This window comes from Sphaerodactylus townsendi, linkage group LG16 (genome assembly GCF_021028975.2).
Source record: "Sphaerodactylus townsendi isolate TG3544 linkage group LG16, MPM_Stown_v2.3, whole genome shotgun sequence".
NCBI classification, from domain to species: Eukaryota; Metazoa; Chordata; class Lepidosauria; order Squamata; family Sphaerodactylidae; genus Sphaerodactylus; species Sphaerodactylus townsendi.
The window spans coordinates 13637864-13659146 of record NC_059440.1 but is presented as its reverse complement, the minus strand read 5'-3'; the positions used below and the strand labels follow the sequence as shown (position 1 = coordinate 13659146).

General features: G+C 47.1%; 1 protein-coding gene across 6 annotated transcripts in view; it reads left to right on the top strand.

Annotated features, from left to right (window-relative positions):
• The window catches only part of GTF2IRD1 (GTF2I repeat domain containing 1), a 107719-nt gene continuing 86436 nt past the window's right edge, over nt 1–21283 (top strand). For 4 of the 6 annotated variants that reach the window (XM_048518851.1, XM_048518848.1, XM_048518849.1 and 1 more), the window contains exon 1: nt 6–283. The gene's annotated coding sequence lies outside the window, so the exon portion shown is untranslated. Of the gene's footprint in view, nt 284–21283 lie in introns of all 6 variants that reach the window. The other 2 variants (XM_048518852.1, XM_048518850.1) reach the window with 2 other exon arrangements.

Below are 21283 nucleotides of genomic sequence, written 5' to 3'. Positions count from 1 at the left end.
TAGAACAAAGAGCCTCCCCCCCCTCCCCCTCGGTTTGTCTGCAGCCCCCGGGAGCAGGGGGTGGCTGCATGGGGCCCCCCTGCTTGGCCCGGCACCCCCCTCCCTTTAGCATCCATCCCCCCTGAACAGCCAGGGTGGGAATTACCCCCCCTTTCCTCAACCCCCCTCCTCCTTTCTCCTTCCTTCCTTCCTTCCTTCCTCCTCCTCCTCCTCTCCTCCTCCTCCTCGCAGATTAATTCAACCCTGCAATCCGGGCGGAGCTGGAAGAGATCCCATCCCTGCGGTAAGAGAAAGTTTCCACCATTCGACCCCCCCCCCCCGGGGAGAAAGCCCCAGATTTCAAAAGAGGGGGGGATTTTAAATGCCCTCGTCCCACCGTTGTGTTGCAACTCTTCTGATTTACATTGAGCATTGGGGGGGGGGGGGAGGCGTTGCAGGTGTGATGCTGGAGGGGGTGGTGGTGTTGGGATTATTCGAAATTAAAGGAATGGAGGGTGATGGAGGAAAAAGATATTTTGGGGGGTGGGGGTGGGATATTCCGGCTGGGAGGTGGCCTTTTCAGAAACCCATGGGTAAAACTGTACACCACAGTCTAGATGTGAGTTTGTACATTTGTGTGTGGCGGGTGTGTATGCGTTCTGGTGTCTTGCATGGGTTTTGCAGTATTTGTGTTACTCTCGCTCCCCCCCTCCCCTTTGGCAGAGGGAAGGCAGTTTAATTCAAGTAGATTTCTCGGAGGCAACCTTGCTGCTAGATTGAGAGGGTGTATAATTACATATGCATCTATATTTTTCTTCTGCTGTGAGCTCAGTGAGAGTCTGGCAGAGGAAAGTAAGTTGATCATTTACTAAATCTCTCCCTTTCCCTCTATTTTGCTTTCTTGCTTTATCTCTCCCCTCACCCGTGACGCTTTCCTGCTTTAAAACACTTTCTCTTTCCTCTGCAATCAACCTGATGAAGTATATAACCCTCCCAGAACTTAATCTTATTAGTGCTTTTCAAAAGTCACATATTTATCTTTTCATGTTTAAGGTTTTGGTGTGGATTTGTGAGGACACTGTGATTACTGTTATTATTTTCGATGGATGTTTTCTACATGCCTAGCGTCGTCTTCTTCTTCTTCTTCAGTTCTTCCTGAACAAGTTGTGTTTATTGTTGAGAGCCATGTGTACAAATGTGGAATAAGAAGACCTAAACCTTGCTAGAAGTCACTAGAAGTGTCCTCACCCATGTTTGCTTCTGCTTGCGAGCCAGTGAGGAAAAGGCACTCTTCACATGCTTAGAGGCTTTGTTATCTGGAGTTCAGTCCTGTAGGAGGGTTCTGGAAATCAGCTTGGGATGAGTCTTGGCTCAGGTAAAGCACCCCTTCCCCCATCTGAGTTGGCTTTTTTGGTGCAGAATTTTTTTTAGCCACAGATTTGCACTTTAGGCAGAGGGGTATTGCTAATGTCTTTTAAAAAGAACAAGGGGTGCTTTAAATGGTCAGGAAATTGTGCCTTGGGGTGCACGTGTGTGACTTTTCTGGCAGGCGATAGCTTCTGTTTTTCCAAAAAAAATGGAAAGGGTGTTCTTGCATTGGCTTGAATAGAGCATCCTTGACTCCCCGTGTCTAAATTGGCACTGGCGTGGGCAGCCTGCCGCGTGGGCTGCATCATTCGGGTTTGTGACGCTTAGCGAAAAGACGACGCTTTTAAAAAACAAAACACATTTATCCATGCGTAGGGAGAGGCTGGGGCCGGGGGGGGGGGGGGGGGAACCACAGGGGCAGGCTTAAAAATAGAAACAAGCGGTTTAACTGGCGAGGCACTCCCTCGTTTTTTTGGACAAAACCGCTAACCAGACGCAGAGAAATGCATCTCTCATACTGTCCCTTTCTGCAGGGAAATGACTGGTAGAGTCCTTGTGGAAAGCAGGGAGATTCAGTACTGCAGGGGAGGGGAGAGTTTCACTTGACAGAGATTTGGGCGCATTTATAATTTGGACCTAGCAAGGGATTTGGGCAGCCAGAGCTACGCATGGAAGAGTTTCTGTTGGATCAGCCACCCATGGCATGTCAAATGCGCCAGCACATTTCCAGTCCTCGTTTGACCTGTGATGGAAGTGTTAAATCCCCCTTTGTATTATGATGTGTGGTTCACCTGCTCAGTGGGCCAGGGGACTTGTTACCTTCTTCCTCGACAAGAAGGATGAGTATGTTGCTTTTATGTTCTCTGTTGGGGAAAGCGAGCCCGTTGGTAAGAGTTACATTTGGATTAGAAAGTACGGTGCCGGCTCTGCCACGGACTTGTTGGGTTCTGCTTTACCCTATAAAATGAGAACAATAAAATCTTTTTCGGAACATAGCGTTTGGAATACTGTATTGTGCAGCACCTAACCCTTTAAGGTACTTTTAAAATTGTATCTATTCAGTATGTTTTCGCCCTTCTCTTCCATCGGGGAGCTGAGAGCAGCGTACGTGTTATTATCACAGCAACCCTGTGACTTAGGTTAAGTTGAAAGGGAGTTACAGATCAAGGTCATTCAGCTAGCTTCATGGCTTTACTTATACCCTGCTTTTCTCCCCCAGGGGAATCAAAGTGGCTTGCAACGTCACACTCCCTCTTCTATTTGACCCTCACAATAACAGTCCTTTTAGATTGAGAGCAGGCGACCAGCCCAAGATGATTTAGCAAGCATCCACAGCAGAGTTGAGAATCTAAACCTGGTCTCCCTGAACCTCCTCAGCTGTACTGAATTGGACTTCCCAGCTGTGTCCAAACATGCTTTTGTAGTAGTAATAATAATAATGATCATTACTGGTTCTAGTGGGTTTTCTGGGCTGTGTGGCCGTGGTCTGGTGGATCTTGTTCCTAACGTTTCGCCTGCATCTGTGGCTGGCCTCTTCAGAGGTGTATCACAGAGGGAAATCTGTTACACACTGTGATGCACCTCTGAAGATGCCAGCCACAGATGCAGGCGAAACGTTAGGAACAAGATCTACCAGACCATGGCCACACAGCCTGGAAAACTGACCAGAACCAGTCGAATCCAGTTGTGAAAGCCTTTGACAATGATCATTATTGTTTGTCCGACTTGTGAAGTGTCTGTTGTAAATCATTGGTTCATCTGGCTAAGTCTTCTCTCCTGTGACTCACAGTGGCCTTCCAAGATCTCAGGCAGAGATCGGCCTTTTCCAACCCTGCTTTAAAAGGGGACGGCTGGATTTCCTGCATGTAAATCATGGGCCGAGTCAAGTCATTGGTCCATCTGATGCAGCACAGACTCTTCTGCCTGGCAGTGATTCTTTAGGGCCTTTGGGGGAGGAAGGTCTTTGCCAGGACCAGCTACTTGCAACCCTTCAATTGGAGATGCCAGTGTGGTGTAGTGGTTAAGAGCAGGTGGACTGTAATCTGGAGAACCGCGTTCGATTCCCCACTCCTCCACCTGAGCAGTGGACTCTTATCTGGTGATCTGGATTTGTTTCCCAGCTCCTACACACGGAGCCTTCCAGGGGACCTTGGATTAAGTCACAGTTCTCTCAGAACTCTCTCAGCCCTACCTGCCTCTGTTGTGGGGCAAGGAAGGGAAAGGAGTTTGTATGCCCCTTTGAAGAGTTTGAAGAAGAAGAAGAAGAGTTTGGATTTTTATCCCCTCCCCCCTTCTCTCCTGCAGGAGACTCAAAGGGGCTGACAATCTCCTTGCCCTTCCCCCCTCACAACAAACACCCTGTGAGGTAGGTGGGGCTGAGAGAGCTCCGAGAAGCTGTGACTAGCCCAAGGTCACCCAGCTGGCGTGTGTGGGAGTGTACAGGCTAATCTGAATTCCCCAGATGAGCTTCCACAGCTCAGGCGGCAGAGCTGGGAATCAACCCCGGTTCCTCCAGATTAGATACACAAGCTCTTAACCTCTTACACCACTGCTGCTCCTTTGAGTCTGCTTACAGGAGAGAAAGGGGGGGGGGCGGGGGATACAAATCCAAACTTTTCCTCTTCTTCTAAAATTGGGAATGTCTGTTTGAGAAGCTGGTGATGTACTGGTGAGCTACGGCCCCTCTCAAATGTTGCAAGAAATGCAACGTGGATTGTAAAGCGTTGTGCAAATTGAATGTTCTGTATAAATAACAGGAAGTTGCAGTGGATTAAGGAGCCAGCGTGGGTTAAGAGTGGTGAACTCTTATCTGGAGAGCCAGGTTCGATTCCCCATTCCCCCACTTGAAACCTGCTGGGGCCAGTCGCAGTTCTCTCTGAACTCTCTCAGCCCCCATGAAGGCAAGCAATGGCAAACCACCTTGGAACATCTCTGGCCTTGAAAACCCTACAGGATTGCCATAAATCAGCCGCGGCTTGACGACACGCACACCCAAAGTGGTGAATTTGTGGTATTCGTATCAAAGTCTCTTTCACTGCATGTGCGTAGAGCTGGGGATGGATTCCACGTCACACATGGGGACCTGGGGAAAGGGCATTGCATGACAACACCTGATGGATCCCTGTCTGATGAATACCAGTCATTGTTTCCACAGGACCAAGCTGTCTCCCCATTGATACAAAGGGTTGGATCCCATCTGCTTTTCCATAGGTGAAGGGAGGTAGCATAGCCTCCATAAAACTTTGCTAAGGATTGTGGGTCCAATGTGAACAGGAGCCACATTGAGGGAAGGAGTTTGAGGGAAGTTGAGTGAGATTGAGGGGGGAGGAGGAAGAAGAAGTTGTTTGCATTTATACCCCACCTTTCTCTCCTGTAAGGAGACTCAAGGTGGCTTACAAGCTCCTCACTGCCCACAAAACTGTGGGCTGGTCACAGTTCTCTCAGAACTCTCTCAGCCCCACCTACCACACAAGGTGTGGGGAGAGGAAGGGAAAGGAGCCTGTAAACCATGAGTCTCCTTATAGGAAAGAAAGGTGGGGTATAAATCCAAACTCCTCCTCCTCCTCCTCCTCTTCTTCTTCTGAGTGGCTGACTCCAATCTGGAGAATGGGTTTGATTCCCTGTTCCTCCTTGGGCCAGTTACAGCTCTCTCTTATTCTTAAAAATAAGAGTTGAGAAAGGAAAAGATAAGAAAGAAAAAGACTAGCAATAACAAACAAAAGGAGGAAGCTTTTTCCAAGAGCTCAACAGCTCACTCTCACTTCTGATTCTGGACTTTTTCAGAACTAGTAGGTCTAAAATCCAGACCCTTCCAACCCACCTGTCAATTTCAAGGTCCCCAATATCTATTAATAATAAAATAATAAAGTCTTGCTCTACGGCCAGGAAAGTAGCCCCTATCAGCCCTCAGAGACTCTACCAGATTGAAATGCCGTTCCAGTGTGAGCCAGTGTGGTGTAGTGGTTAAGAGCAGGTGCACTCTAATCTGGAGAACTGGGTTTGATTCCTTGCTCTGCCACTTGGGCTGTGGAAGCTTATCTGATGAACCAGATTAGCTTGTGCATCCAACACATGCCAGCTGGGTGACCTTGGGCTAGTCACAGTTCTTCGGAGCTCTCTCAGCCCCACCCACCTCACAGGGTGTTGGGTGGGGGTGGGGAAGAGAAAGGAGATTGTTAGCCTCTTTGAGTCTCCTCACAGGAGAGAAAAGGGGGATATAAATCCAGACTCTTCTTCTTCTTCCCTGGAAGTCTCCATCAGTCACAGTTCTCTCATAACTCTCTCAGCCTATGCAGAGGCGGGCAATGGCAAACCACCTCTGAATGTTTCAATGGTGCTCACACATACAGGTCAGGTAGGTGCAACGAGACACCATGGTGACCTCCCTCAGAACCAGACGTCTGAGATCTGATACAGGGAGCTTTTATAGCAGTGGTACCAGATTGGCCCTGTTTCCAGGATCAGCTGGTTTCCAGGACCACAAGGAGCCCAGAGGGTGGCCGCATCTGCGTTTCAACAAGCTGCCATTCTCCCTGGCGACCTGTGGCAGCAGGAGGAACAGAGGCCTCTTTCTCTGACACAGAAGATGCCCGGTTTGAACCCCTTGATATGGACACCTTGAAGAAAATGTACAACCTCTCTCCTAGCAGCAATGACAAGGAGAATCTACAGGGACATGAAGAACAAGCTTTTGGAAAAAAAAATGAAAACCATCCCTTGGCAGAAATAGAATGTGTAAATTAAGCCTTGCGCGAACTTGCAGAAGTCTGGTTTCGAGCATAGTTTATTAATTGCTGGAGTCAAATTGCTGGAGACATTACGCGGGTCCCCTTTCCCCTTCTTTCCTGGTATCTGCCCTTGTTAAATTGCTGTCCCTGTTTTTATTCCTATGTAATGATCATTTGCTACCATTTTTCCCCATTTCCGATTCCTAGAAGAGAAATCTTGGAGCCGGATGCATCAATGCATCTATCTCGATCGCACACGAATGTACAAGAAGGCTAATGCGCCATGTTGTATGTGCTACCGTTTCGCATGCTACAGCTGCTGAGTTATATTTGGACTGTTTTTAATCTATTTTAGGACAATTTTATGCCCCCCCCCTCAAGTGTATCTTTAACCCAATGAGTAAATCCCTTTCTGGCATGTGGTTACCAAGTGAATTAATACAGCAAAACTTCAGGAAGAGAGTTGAGATGCCCAGCAGTATCTGAGTAGGTAGGGCTTAAGCAGCGATCCTTGGAAAGAGAATTAGGGTGTTGTACAATGTGGTGTAGTGGTTAGAGTGCTGGACTAGGATCTGAGGGACCGAAGGCATCTGGTGGGCCACTGTGAATAGCACAGTGCTGGACTAGATGGACTCTGGTCTGATCCAGCAGGCTCTTTCTTATGTTCTTGAATACCCACTCCCATGGAAGCTTGTTAGATGACCTTAGACAAGTTACATTCTCAAGCTAACCCCCCTTTCAGAGCTGTTGTGAGAATAAAACCGAGAACAATCTAAGCCACTTGGGTCGTTGGAAAGAAAGGCTGAGCATACATCAAGTGAACAAATATTCCTGGGTTCCATTATGAAATACTGGCTGATAAGCCCATCTATTTTAGATGGTACTGAGGCATGATTGGAATAGGGTTACCAGTAGCCTCTCTCCCAAAAGGCTTTCTCTGTTTTTACTTGGGTTGGAGGGCAGTTGTCATAATGTAAGGGGAAAGAAAATGTCTTTATTCCCACAACTTTGTTTCTTTGTAAGAGAACACTTATTTGAGCTGGTAGATATTGCACTAGGCTTTTTCCATCGACCCGTTCTAACCTGCTGGACTTTACAAGCATGGTGTAAAAGTTAAGAGCAGGTGAACTCTGATATGGAGAACCGAGTCCCTTCCCCCCACATGCCGGGTGACCTCGGTCTAGCCACAGTTCTCTCAGAACACTCTCAGCCCACCCTACCTCACAAGGGGAGAGGAAGGGAAGGAATTTGTTAAGCCACTTTGAGACTCCATTTGGTTGAGAAAAGCAGGATATAAATCCAAACTCCTCCTCTTCTTTAAGAATCTAGTACTCATACAGGTTCTGGGGTGATTGACAACTGGAACACAGGGGTGTCGAAGTTAACTGAAATGGCTCTCCTTTGAAAATGTTAAACTATATACTGTGACTTTATCCTGCTCAGGGCAGTGTGCAGTCCGTATGACTCTTTCCTGCTTCATTTTTTTTTTCATAGCAACAGCCCTGTGAGGTTGGTTGCGAGAGGATGGCCAATTCCTCGTCCGCAAGTGATCTTTATGCCTGAGGGAATCATCTGATATTCCCTGTCCTAGTCTGAGATTCTTTGCACCTTGGGATACAGCAGCTGTGGACTTCTGCTTCCCATTTCATGGCATTGCAAGCTAGAAAACTGGAAACGGTGGTGTGCGATAGGAAAAAAAATCCCATGACAAATTTGCTGTGTGTTCAATGAAATGCATTAGCAGCATTAACAGCTGGATAAGGGGGAGGAAGAGGAAGAGGAGGAGGAGTTTGGATTTATACCCTACCTTTCTCTCTTGTAAGCTCAAAGTGGCCTATAAGCTCTTTTCCCTTCCTCTCCCCACAACAGTCACCTTGTGAGGTAAGTGGGGCTGAGAGAGTCCTGAGAGAACTGTGACTAGCCCAAGGTCACCCAGCAGGAATGTAGGAGTGCGGAAAGACTTCTGGTTCACCAGAGGTGGAGGAGTGGGGAATCAAACCCGGTTCTCCAGATTAGAATCCACCTGCTCTTGACCACTACACCACGCCGGTTCTCACTCTGATTGGAGATCAAAAGATCACTTCGATTGGAGATTGTGAAAGTTGCATTGAATTGGCTTTCTTAATTTTTCTCATGAAATATTTGTCTTCCTCTACTTTGGGCTATTGGATAAACTCTTCAGTTTCCACTTGACCCAAAGTTAAGATGTTGTAGCGTGATAGGGTGGCTAAAAGTGGCGGACTCTCCTCCACATGAAGCCTGTCAGGTGACCTAGGACTAGTCACAGTTCTCTTGGAACTCTTTCGGTGGCAGCCAATGGCAAGCCACCTCTGAATGTCTCTTGCCGTGAAAACGCTTCAGGATCGCCATGAGTCAGCTTTGGCTATGACACCCACACTTCAGCAATATCTTCTGTCGATTCTATTTTGGGGATTAAGGTGGACAATCCATTTCACTGATATTTGGGAGCCACCATGGCTGAAGATCGCCCAGCAGGAGTGTAGGAGTGCGGAAACACGTCTGCTTCCCCAGATAAACCTCTGCCACTGAGATGGAGGAGTGGGGAATCAAACCCGGTTCTCCAGATTAGAATCCGCCTGCTCTTAACCACTACACCACGCTGAGGATGCCCCTGCCCTCTAGGGGGAAAAAAATGAAAAGGCTTTCAGAAACTATTTTATTTTCCAGGCTACAACACCATGGGATCTCTGTTTAATTTCTCTTCTACAGAGGAATCATTGAGTCTGTCATCTGCACCTCTATAACTGTGTGGTTTGGTTCTGCAACCCAACAAGATCGACACAGACTTCAGAGAATAATCAGAACTGCAGAAAAAACAATTGCTGCTAACCTGCCTTCCATTGAGGACCTGTATACTGCACGGGTCAAAAAAAGGGCTGTGAAAATATTTACTGACCCCTCGCATCCTGGACATAAACTGTTTCAACTCTTACCCTCTAAACGTCGCTACAGAGCACTGCACACCAAGACAACTAGACATAAGAACAGTTTTTTCCCGAATGCCATCACTCTGTTAAACAAATAATTCCCTCGATAATGTCAAACTATTTATTATATACTTATTATATAATTACTGCACTACTTTTTTCATCATTCCTATTACCCATCTCCTCCCACTTATGACTGTATGACTATAGCCTGTGCTGACATTTCATTTCATTTTATTTTATTTTATGATTTTACATTTTATGTTTTCATTACTACTGATTGTTTCCTGATTGCTTACTAGACCTATACGACAATCATTAAGTGCTGTACCTTATGATTCTTGACAAATGTATTTTTCTTTTATGTACACTGAGAGCATATGCACCGGAGACAAATTCCTTGTGTGTCCAATCACACTTGGCCAATAAAGATTCTATTCTATTCTATTCTTCTATTCTCTTTACTTGGCCGGTTGAGTTGGCTCGAGGCTGGTGGGGGTTACTTGGCAATTTTTGGAACGGTGAAGCTGGATAGCAGGTTCATTGTGCAGGATGACTGACCCTTTGCAACAGGAAGAACGATTCGGTGCTCAGGGTGACGAGCAGGCGATAGCAATCCGGATCCAAAGTGTATTGTGAAACCTCTTTGGTTTGAACGGCCTTTTCTGATAAGGCTGGGGGTTTTAAATTCCACTTACTTTCCAGCACCGAAAACATAGCCTGTGGCTATGTGGGTCACATGGAACTCTCTCGATGATTTTAATCTAGATACTGGCCAGAGGAGCCTGCAATTGAGTTTCTGTTTCCTCCTTGCCTTCCGACTCTTCCCTTTCTCTGTTAGTGATGTCAACAGCGGGGTCTATTTGTTCCGGAGTTGGGTGCTGTGTGGTTTCCGGGCTGTATGGCCGTGTTCTAGCAGCATTCTCTCCTGACGTTTCGCCTGCATCTGTGGCTGGCATCTTCCTCTGAAGATGCCAGCCACAGATGCAGGCGAAACGTCAGGAGAGAATGCTGCTAGAACACGGCCATACAGCCCGGAAACCACACAGCACCCAAGTGATTCCGGCCGTGAAAGCCTTCGACAATACATTGTTCCGGAGTTGGTTTTATGATTTTATTTATTGGGAGTGCAGAATCCCCCTTAAGCTGCTTAATTAAGATTCTGTCAAACTAAATGCAATGCAAAATCTAAATACTGGAAAAAAAAGAGCTTGAATAAAATCCTTCTTAGTTATGAAGAAGAAATGATCAGGAGAAATAGGACTCCCCCCCCCCCCCGGTACTGTGCCCAGTGGTGATTTCCTAATGTCAAATGCTTCCTGTTTGCCCTTTTGCCCTATTGTGGGGAATAGAACAGGTTGCGGCTGCAACAGAAAACTCTAAAGCGTACTGGAGGTCCAGTTGTGAATCTTTTAACATCTCTGGTTTGACCCACAATTTCTCCTAAATTTATTTATTTATGGCGCTCTTAACCTGCCTTTCCCCCAAAGGGAAGTCTGTCAAGTTTCAGTATTGATTAAAAACCACAGTAAGAGGTAATGGTTAAGAGTGGCAGACTCTAACTGGCATTGATTCCTCATTCCTCCACATGAGCAGCCAACTCTAATCTGGTAAACTGAGCTAATCTTTCCCCACTCCTCCACATGAAGCCTGCTGGGTGACCTTGGGCCAGTCAAAGTTCTCTCAGAACTCTCTCAGTCCCACCTACCTCACAAGGTGTCTGTTGTAGGGAGAGGAAGGGAAAGGAGTTTGTAAGCTACTTTGAGACTCCTTAAAGGTACAGAAAAGCAGAGTATAAAAACAAACTCTTCTTCTAGAATTTCAATGATATCGCTAACAAGCAACCAAAAATGAACACATCCCTGCTCCATGTTACTGTCTGTGGAAGCTTTAATAGGAGGAGCCATTCCAGAGGTGCCAACAGGCTGCTGAATTCTATCCATCTCCATTGTTCCAATCTGTCTGCAAACGTTCAGTTTGGGTAGACGCCCTTGGCAGCTTAACCATTTTGGTATTAACCAATGTAAAGTATGTCTAGAGCAGATTCTAAGCCTGCCTTTGCTCCCGTATCTTTCTTGTGGATCCAGAAGGACCCAGACGTCAAGGCATATTTAGTTATGTTGCTTAGCAGACTACTTATCCTTTTCAACAGCTCTTGCATCTTACTTGGAGTGAATTCCAGAGGGACAGCTAGATTACTTTTCTTCAGCAGAGAGAGAGAGAGAGAGAGAGAGAGAGAAGACACTTTTAAGACCCACAGATTTACCATGGTATGAGTTTCCATGGACTAGCACTCTCTCCCTTAAGCATCAGTCATCAGAATTGTGTTGAAAGAGGTCTGTAAAGTCTTGTGCTGAAATAAGCCCTGTTAGTCTTTAAGATTTACAGGAATCTTCGTTTTAAATAAAGCAGTGCTAATTGTTTGCATTAACGAGTCCGCTGTTCCAAAAATAATTTATTCATGTCATCTTTGCATTTGGCACGGAGGTGCTGTGGCAGAACTAGAATACTGGTTTCATGTACAGGTCTCTGGTTAAATCCCTGGCATTTCCAGTTAGAGGATTGCACAGAATTGTTATTTGGGAAAGACCTCTGTATGCCTGGCTCCCACAGAGCCACTGCCCAGTCAGGGTAGACATTGCTGGACTAGATGGTATGACCTGAGTGCACAAGCTAACCTAGTTCCCCAGATAAGCCTCCACATATCAAGTGGTAGAGCAGGGAATCAACCCCATGCTTTAATCACATCTAGACTGGACTACTGCAATGTCTTCTACTTGGGACTACCTTTGAGGAGTATTCAGGGGCTGTAGCTAGTGTACAATGCTATGGCTAGGCTGCTTGTCAGTGCTGGTTAGTGGGAGAAGAGGAGGAGGAGGAGGAGGAGGAGGAGGAGGGGGAATTTGGATTTATAGTCCACCTTTCTCTCCTGTAAGGAGACTGAAGGTGGCTTACAAGCTCCTTTCCCTTCCTCTCCCCACAACAGACACCTTGTGAGGCAGGTGGGGCTGAGAGAGTTCTGAAGAACCATGACTAGCCCAAAGTCACCCAGAATGTTGGAGTGTGGCACACACATCTGGTTCACCAGATAAGCCTCTGCCACTCAGGTGGAAGAGTGGGGAATCAAACCCTGTTCTCCAGATTAGAAACCACCTGCTCTTAACCACTAAACCATGCTGGCTCTAATGACCTCAATGTTACATCAATTACATCGGCCACCAGTGCACTCCAAGCCCATTTCAAGGGGCTGGATCTTTGAAGCCCTACCTGGCCTGAATTTCGAGGACAAGACAATTGTTATTAAACTGATCTGCCTGTTCCACTCTAACTGATGTTTACTGGAAAAGGTCATCCAAAACCTGCCATTTCTTTATCTAGTCAAGTACTAAGTACTATGAACCTAAGACAGTTTTTGCTTGGAGAATTTCCTGGATTTGGTCCTCAGCATCTCCAGTGAAAAAGCTATTAGATATGTGATAAGGAGCCCCTTTTGGGGCCAGTCAAAGTAGGCAGTATTAACAGAGGCGTATCTAGAGTGGGATAACCGGGGTGCATGCCCTGGGCACTACTTGAAGGGAGGTGCCCTCAGCTGCCTAGCTTCCTCCCCTCCAAGAACTCCACCCCACCTAGCACAAGTCCAGCTTTAAACTTTGGGCTCCGCTTCTAAAGTCCACATGGATTTTGGAGATGGAGCCCGCAGTTTGACCCTAGGCTAGGCCTGGCCTCCAAAGTCATGTGGACTTCAGGGGCAGAGGCAGCAGTATAAAACCAGATCTGGTAAGGCTGAGCCCTCAGTTAAATACTGATCAGGCTGAAGGAGAGAAAGAGAAAGGTTCAGTCAATGCTTGTCCTAACTATTTACCATAGGTATGCCCCTGAATATTAACCTACCGTGGGCCATAGGACTGACTGATTATAAGGCTGTAAACATATTGCACTCTTGGCCACTCATTTGCACCAGGATTATATCATCTACACGGGGAATTCCAGTGGCGAATGACGCTGTCGTGCAAACAAGTATCCAAAATTACCAGTGATTGATATGTAGACATACGTGAAAGCGGTTCATTTGGCTACAATTCTCCTCACAAACTTCATGACTCCACAGGGATGTGAACTTAAGCTTCCCTTCTTTACCATGGTTACTCACCTTCTTTCCCCCCCTTTCTGAATTGTGAGTTAAACACAATCCTAAGGACAAAGAGCCAATGGGGTATACTGGTTAGACTGGTAGACAGGGAGACTCACGGTCAAATTCCCTTGTCTGTCATAGAAGCCGGCGGTAGAACAAGTCTCTCGAAGCCTAACCTACCACAAAGTTGTGAAGATAAAATGGAGGGCGAAGAGAACAATGCAGGTTTTTGAAAGGCAAGTAGTGTATGTCTGCATAAAGTAAAATAAAGCAGATGACGATGGCAGGGAAATGGTGTTTAATGGGTCTAATTAGAGGAATGAGGCTGTCATTTCACGGGTGGTTCTGTCTGACCCGTTACGTCGGCAGCAAAGAGCAATACAGGAACTGGGCATATTCATCCGATCATTCAGCAACTGGGACGCCAGCCTCCAGGTGAGAGAGACCTGGGGGTCCTCCGGAATTACAGCTGATCTCCCGACTACAGAAAATGGATTCTTTGGAGAATGGACTTCATGGTATCATCCCCTCCTGTACCCCAGCAGCTTTGCTACCTGGACTTGGCAGCCCTACCTTTCTTTCCCCACTGGTGGCCAGAACTCTATTTCACAGGTATCACCTCAGGCCTGGCAAAAGATAAAAGTCTTGCAGCGGCCCAAAGTCTAGAGTGACCTCTTTTTCTCGTTTTGTTTGCACCGTCCCTAATTCTGTCAGCATGCTGTTCCCACAGGAAATAGCTCAGATTTTTGTTGCTGGAGTTCAGTCGTCCCTTATCAAAGCCCGGGGCTTCCTTTTTGGGAATCGAGGTTTCACGGAACCCGATGGGCTAGAACATGCCTTTGGGGCAATGCTTTCAGATGGAATTTCCACCACGTCGGATTAAGCTCGCAGAGCTTCTGAAGGCTCGCTCACTCGGCCGTGTGCTGAAATAATTGGGCTGTGGAAATCGCTGGGATTTTTTAACCACGCTCCCGAGGCCTGTTTGTAGGAGTAGGGCCGAAGCAATGCATTATTTTTAATCGGTTAGATGAGTCATTGAACCCATGATCTGCTAAAAAGGAGTTTGGATTTATACTCCACCTTTCTTTCTTGTAAGGAGACTCAAGGTGGCCTACGAGCTTCTTTCCCTTCCTCTCCCCACAATACACACCTGCTGAGGTAGGTGGGGCTGAGAGAGTTCTGAGAGAACTGTGACTAGCCCAGGGTCACCCAGCAGGAATGTAGGAGTGGAGAAACACATCTGGCTCACCACATAAGCCTCTTCCACACAGGTGGAGGAGTGGGGAATCAAACCCAGTTCTCCAGATTAGAATCCACCTGCTCTTAACCACTACATCGCGCTGGCTCTTCATATCACTTGGGGTTTTTTTTGCCCTCCAGTCACAGCACTTATGATGATCTGAAGAAAAAGACATTGAGAGGTGGTTTGCCATTCCCTGCCTCCATGTCACAATCCTGGTATTCCTTGGAGGCTGCCCATCCAAATACTAACCAGGTTCGATCCTGCTTAGCTTCTGAGTTCTAGCATTTATGCTATTTTTAATCTGAACTGGGAAAAATAGGCACTTTAAGAAGAAGAGAAGAAGAAGAAGAGTTTGGATTTATATCCCCCCTTTCTCTCCTGTAGGAGACTCAAAGGGGCTGACAATCTCCTTGCCCTTCCCCCCTCACAACAAACACCCTGTGAGGTAGGTGGGGCTGAGAGAGCTCCGAGAAGCTGTGACTAGCCCAAGGTCACCCAGCTGGCGTGTGTGGGAGTGTACAGGCTAATCTGAATTCCCCAGAGAAGCCTCCACAGCTCAGGCGGCAGAGCTGGGAATCAAACCCGGTTCCTCCAGATTAGATACACGAGCTCTTAACCTCCTACGCCACTGCTGCTCTTAAAGGTGAAAAGCTTCTGTCCGTGTTGGGATGCTTCAATGCAAGGTCTGGTTGTCCTCACAACGACCATTTATTTATTTAGGACCGCATTTAATTAAAGCAGTCCTAAATGGCGGTTGTTCGATTCTGGTTTTCTGTGTTTTTACGCATTTCATTAATAGCGTAAGCCGCTTCTCGATCCATAGGGAGAAAGGTGGCGATGAGCAAATATTTAAAATAAATAAATAAAACAAGCACACTGGCTATTCGCCACAGGCTTGGGTTGCTCAGCGGTCCACCCCGGAACCGTTTTTGAATGTTAGCGATGGCTTTGCAGGATATACAAAGCCCTGGTTGCATCATTGGGGTGCTTTAGCTGTGGTTTTAGGGAAGGCAAAACGGAGGCTTGCTTTATGATTATTGCTCATTTTAAGTAAGGCTCAGATCAGGGATGCCGTTAGCTGCCGAGCGCTTGCCCCCAGCGTTCCATCTTTCTCCCTCCGTCCATGCTAATTTGCCTGTTTTCTCTTCCCTGCCTCCTGTCTGGCCTCCTGCCACTGAGCTCCCTGACAGTTTATCATGGAACCCACGGAGAGTGTTTCTTGTTCTAAATGCATCGCACGGGACGAGACTCCATGCCAAAGCTTTTGAAAGCCTGGCAGGAACAGTGCCGTTAAAAACCAAGCGGCCGGCGCGCTATTAATACAAATCTTGCGGCGGGAACAGGAGGCGGGCGACCTTTCGCGAGGCATTAAACATTTATTAAAACCATTAGAATTAGTGTCAGGTTGTATTGATTAAAAGGAAATAAAGGGAGGGCCGCACAGCTGGTGCAGAGGGAAAGCGGCGGGGAGAGGCAACACGGATGGGTTAAATGCACTCCGCATGCTCCCCAATTGTCTTGTTTTCTTTTCCTCGACAGTGATTTATTCTGTGGTCCAGCAGTATCCCGAGCAGAGTTTCTCAAACTTGGCAACAGTAAGCTTTCCAGTGGTCCGTGCCTGTGCTAAGGTTGCCCGCTCTAGATTGAGCAATTCCTGAAGTTTCAGGGGACGGAACCTGGGAGGGCCTCAGCGGAGTATAACACCATAGAGTCCCCTCTCTAAAGCATCCATCTGCAGGAAACGGGATGAAGATTTGCTTCAGTGCCTTGGAGTCCATTTTTTTTTACTGGAGGGTCCTTTCAAATATGTTCTGTCCTTTGAGGGAACCCCACTCTCAACCAAGCCAAGACTGGTAATATGCAATTCATGTACCAGTCACAAACTTCAGAGCTGAAGAGATAGAAAAGTGCAGAAAAGGGCAACGAGGATGATTGAGGGATTGGAGCACCTTCCTTATGAGGAGAGGCTGCAGCGTTTGGGACTCTTTTAGTTTGGAGAGGAGACATCTGAGCGGGGCTATGATTGAAGTCTATAAAATTATGCATGGGGTAGAAAATGTTGACAGATACATTTTTTCTCTTTCTTACAATACTAAAACCAGGGGGCATCCATTGAAAATGCTGGGGGGAAGAGTTAGGACTAACAAAAGGAAACATTTCTTCACGCGACGCGTGATTGGTGTTTGGAATGTGCTGCCACAGGAGGTGGTGATGGCTGCTAACCTGGATAACTTTAAAAGGGGCTTGGACAGATCTATGGAGGAGAAGTCGATCTATATATGGCTACCAATCTTGATTCTCCATGATCTGAGATTGCAAATGCCTTAGCAGACCAGGTGCTTGGGAGCAGCAGCAGCAGCAGAAGGCCATTGCTTTCACATCCTGCAGGTGAGCTCCCAAAGGCACCTGGTGGGCCACTGCGAGTAGCAGAGTGCTGGACTAGATGGACTCTGGTCTGATCCAGCAGGCTCTTTCTTATGGGAGAGAGTGAAGTGCCAGAGGTGGGTAAAATTTTGTAGCACTTTGTGGGGAGGGGTGTTTATAGAACCTAAAGCTTTTGCAGAACCTTGCTTGGAAAAATTCTGGTCTAGATGGATCTTTAGTCTGGCCTAGCAGAGTCGCTCCTGTGCTTTTATGGAAAAGGCAAGTGGAGGAAATCAACCTGCTCTTTCAATATTTACCTAGAATTCACAACAACCTTTACGCTTACGTCCATGATGGCAATTTCACCTCTCTCCTCCATTGGGGGTCCCTCCTAGCAGCTCACCCCAAGCAGTTATCTTTAACTGGAGGACAGGATGGTAACTGCCGCTGATACTGGTGCGACAGATCCTGCAATTGCTTTGCTGTTCGTTTTCAACTTTTTATCAAGGGGGAAGGGGTGTCAAAATGACAAAGTGGGGAACCGATTAAGAACAATCAAAACAAAATCCCAATTTTGGGCATACCCAGCTCTGAATCTTGAGGGCTTTGATCGCAAGAACAGGTGTTCCGCCAAAGATTCTTCAGCCTAATGAACTGTAGCAAGAGGGTATCAAGGCTCTCGTGCTGTGCTTTATACAGCGAGTCCTTCAGATCTGGCCCGCCCATTGGGCATGATTTCTTGATGGTGGTCGGGGAAGCAGTGAGAAGTAATGTTGTTGAACACTAGCATGTTGAACACTGGCTGCCCCAGCTGTGAATTTGAATCTCTTTGCACTATGTTCTGTATGTATATTTATTCTCTACAGCTAACACAAAAAGAGTCTTGCAGGATCACTCCAAGCAGCACATCTAGTCTGGAATCCTTTATCCAACAGCGGTCAGCCAGGAGGCCCCTAAACTGGACATGAAGATGACAACTCTCCCCTATTACCTGTCCCTGTCTCTGTTGGTTCAAAAATATTTGGGTACCACCTCTCCACAAAGGTGTTCCAAGCAGTTAGCAGTGTAACATAAAAATGCCAGCTAAAACAAAGTATAAGAGCCAGTGTGGCGTAGTGGTTAAGAGTAGCAGACTGTACTCTGGACGACTGAGCTTGATTCCCCATTCCTCTACATTGAGTGATGGACTCTTATCTGATGAACAGAATTTGTTTCCCTGCTCCTCCACATGAAGCCTGCTGGGTGACCTTGGGATAGTCACAGTTCTCTCAGAACTCTCTCAGGCCCACCTGCCTAAAAAGGTGACTGTTGTGGGGAGAGGAAGGGAAGGAGTTGGTTAGCTGCTTTGAGACTCCTTAAAGGTGTATTTCCAAACTCTTCTGCTTCAAGCCACCAAAACAATTGACATATTATAAAATGTTCTTCAGTGATAGTCATGCCTCTGAACCCAGAGGTTCCATTCCTAACTCGCTTGGCTAATAATGACATCTTCCCTTGCTGGAATGGCTTGAGGCCTATTGAGTCCATCGCCCAGTTTCTCAAATGCCTGTAGGGAGCCCACAAGCAAGGTGTGAAGGCAACAGACCTCCCCTGTTTCTTCCACCTGGAATTCTGAGGTATACTGCTCATGAACATGAAGGTTCCCTTTAGCCATCATGCCTCAGAACAACCAAAAGGAATCTTCCACCGTGAGTTTGTCTGTTCCTATTTTAAAGCCATCTGAACCAGTGGTGTTTGTTATACATTGTGGCAGGAAATTCCATAAGGCAAATCTTATCCTAACCTACCTTACAGGATTGTTGTGAGAATAAATTGGAGGGTGGGAGACTGGTGTATGCCACCATGAACTCCTTGGAGAAAGGATCAGGAGGCTCAGGCAGAACACAAGAGAGGCCTTTAGAGAATAAACAACGTCCAATCCGGTTTGCTTACATCGCTTCATCTCCTTCCCCCCCTTTCAGATCTGACACTCTATTTTAGCTTTCGGTTTATCAAAGGCTGCAATTTCTGATTAGAGCTGTGGGGGTGTTCCCCCCCCCCCACTCCCATTTTCCAAGTCCCCAAGTGCCACAAGGCAGGTTTGGTTGGCTGGATTAAAGGCAAATAAATATTTATATGCTATGCAAATGGCTCTTGATAAGATACTGGCGCCGTTGAGAATTGGAAGCCGTTGAAGTTGGGGATGAGATTAGTCTGTGTTTGTCAGCGTACCAAATTTCTTGTTTTTATACGGTTTATTCCTGCCCCCCACCAAATCCTAGAGGAATGAAAATGAAGGGAACGTAACAGTTGAGGGTCTTAAGATTCTCGGGTAGACGTCCATTAAGGATGCATGTGTAAACAGTAGACTGATGGAGCTGGTAAAGAAGGAGAGGTATTTCCCACAAAACACTTTGAGCGATGGCCTTTGGGACAGATCCACAAGCAAACGGAAACTTGGGCTTGTGGGGACGGCTGAAGAGAAAACAGTCCTTGAAAGTTGTACTCCACTGTTGAGGTTTGCTCTGTGGCTTCTGATCATGAAGAAGAGGAGGAAGAGTTTGGATTTATATCCCCCTTTCTCTTCTGTAAGGAGACTCAAAGGGGCTTACAATCTCTTTTCCCTTCCCTCCCCCCCACAACAAACACCCTATGAGGTGAGTGGGGCTGAGAGAGCTCTGAAGAACTGTGACTAGCCCAAGGTCACACAGCTGGCATGTGCTGGAGTACATAAGCTAAACTGGTTCACTAAATAAGCCTCCACAGCTCAAGTGGCACAGCGGGGAATGAAACCCAGTTCTCCAGCTAGGTTGGGCCACTCTCTCTCAGCCTAATATGACTTAACACAATTGTTGCGAGGGTAAAATGAGGGGGAGGGGATGATGTTCCAACAGTCCAATCCAGAAGAGGTGGACGAAGCATGTTTAGGGACTAATGCAGGCCCGCACGAGTGTGTTTACCCACCCCACCGGCATAAGTGCCGCTTATGCTGGTGGGGTGGGTAAACACGCTAGTGTGGGCCCGCATTAGTGGGGAGGGCAAACTTCTGGGGAGGGCAAGCTGCTTCAAAGCTCCATGCCACTCGTCTTGGAAATGCCCACTGCCCAAAGAGCTGCGCTGGCTGAAACCCGGCCATTGGTGCAGCTGGGGGGTGGCCCATGGGCATTCCTGGCCATGGAACCAACTTTAGTCAGCTTCCACTTGCCCTTTGAGTCAGGAACTCCCCTGGTGCAGACCTCTGACAGGGTGGTGCAAGTATGTTTCACCCTGTGGAGGACTTTCAGATGGTCATGTTTTTGTTGCTGGTTTTTGTTGCCTCTCCATGCCACCTGGAGGCGGTGGGGTGGTATGGGAGTGGTGCCATCCCCATCCTCTGGACAGGGCTGCACGTTCCTTTGGCTTTCCTATGTGGAGAAGTGGGGTATAAATATCCAAATGACTGCATCTTGTGTCTAGAAAGCACCTGCTGATCTGAGAGGGGGGAGACGTCAGCTGCTTTTAATCCTCATGGTGGAGAACAGTGGGATATAACTAATAAATAAAACCTTTTGCGTGTATGTGCGTACCGCAGCTGACCGACGGTGATCTTGTAGGGTTTTCATGGCAAGAGAGGTTCTGAGATGGTTTGCCATTGCCTTCCTCTGCATAGCGGGGCTGGTGTTCCTTGGTGGCTTTCCTTCCAAACGCTAACCAGGGTGGATCGTGATCATCAGCTGAAACCTGGTGAAATCTGGATAGCCTGGCTCTTTGGGTCATGTGGGGTTGCCAGATCCCCCCCCCCCATGACCAGAGGTGGGATCCAGCAGGTTCTCACAGGTTCCCGAGAATAGGTTACTAATTATTTGTGTGTGCCAAGAGGGGGTTACTAATTGGTGATTTTGCCACTTGATTTTTGCCTTAGTTACACCCCTCCTCTCAGCAGTAGCGCGCAGAACTTGAAGCAGTCTAGCAGGAGGTGCACCAGCGGGCGTGGCAGCTTGCGCCTGCGTGCATTCGTTTCCCGCCCAAGGACCGGCGCAGCGGCTGTGTCCTTGCCACAGCCCCGCTTAGGAATGCCCCGCCCCGGAATGTCTGGCCACGCCCCTGTCGTGCCCTGCCCAGCCACGGCTCCTCCTCCCTGCCCAGAAGCTGGGGCGAGGGAAACTAGGCAGCGGAGAGGGGCTACTTGGACCAGTTGTCTGGGCTTTGTCCAGATTTTGACCACGCAACCCAGTACCTGTTTATGCCATTTGTTGGCCTTGACTTCTGTTCTCTCTCTCTTTTAAAAATCTTTTTAAATTATTTTATCATTTAGGAATACATATTAATTTGCAGACAATCTGACTCAAAGGGGTTCCAGTAATAACAGAATTTATGATCCGTTACATAAATTATAAACAATGTACTTAACATTTGCAAGTGATAGTTACATAAGAAAAAGTGGTTTAAGATTCTAGCACATAAATACAGTGCGAAATATATACAAACACACACACACACATATACATAGATACATAATAATAATAATAATTAGGTTAATAATAATCTTAAGCTATGCAGATAA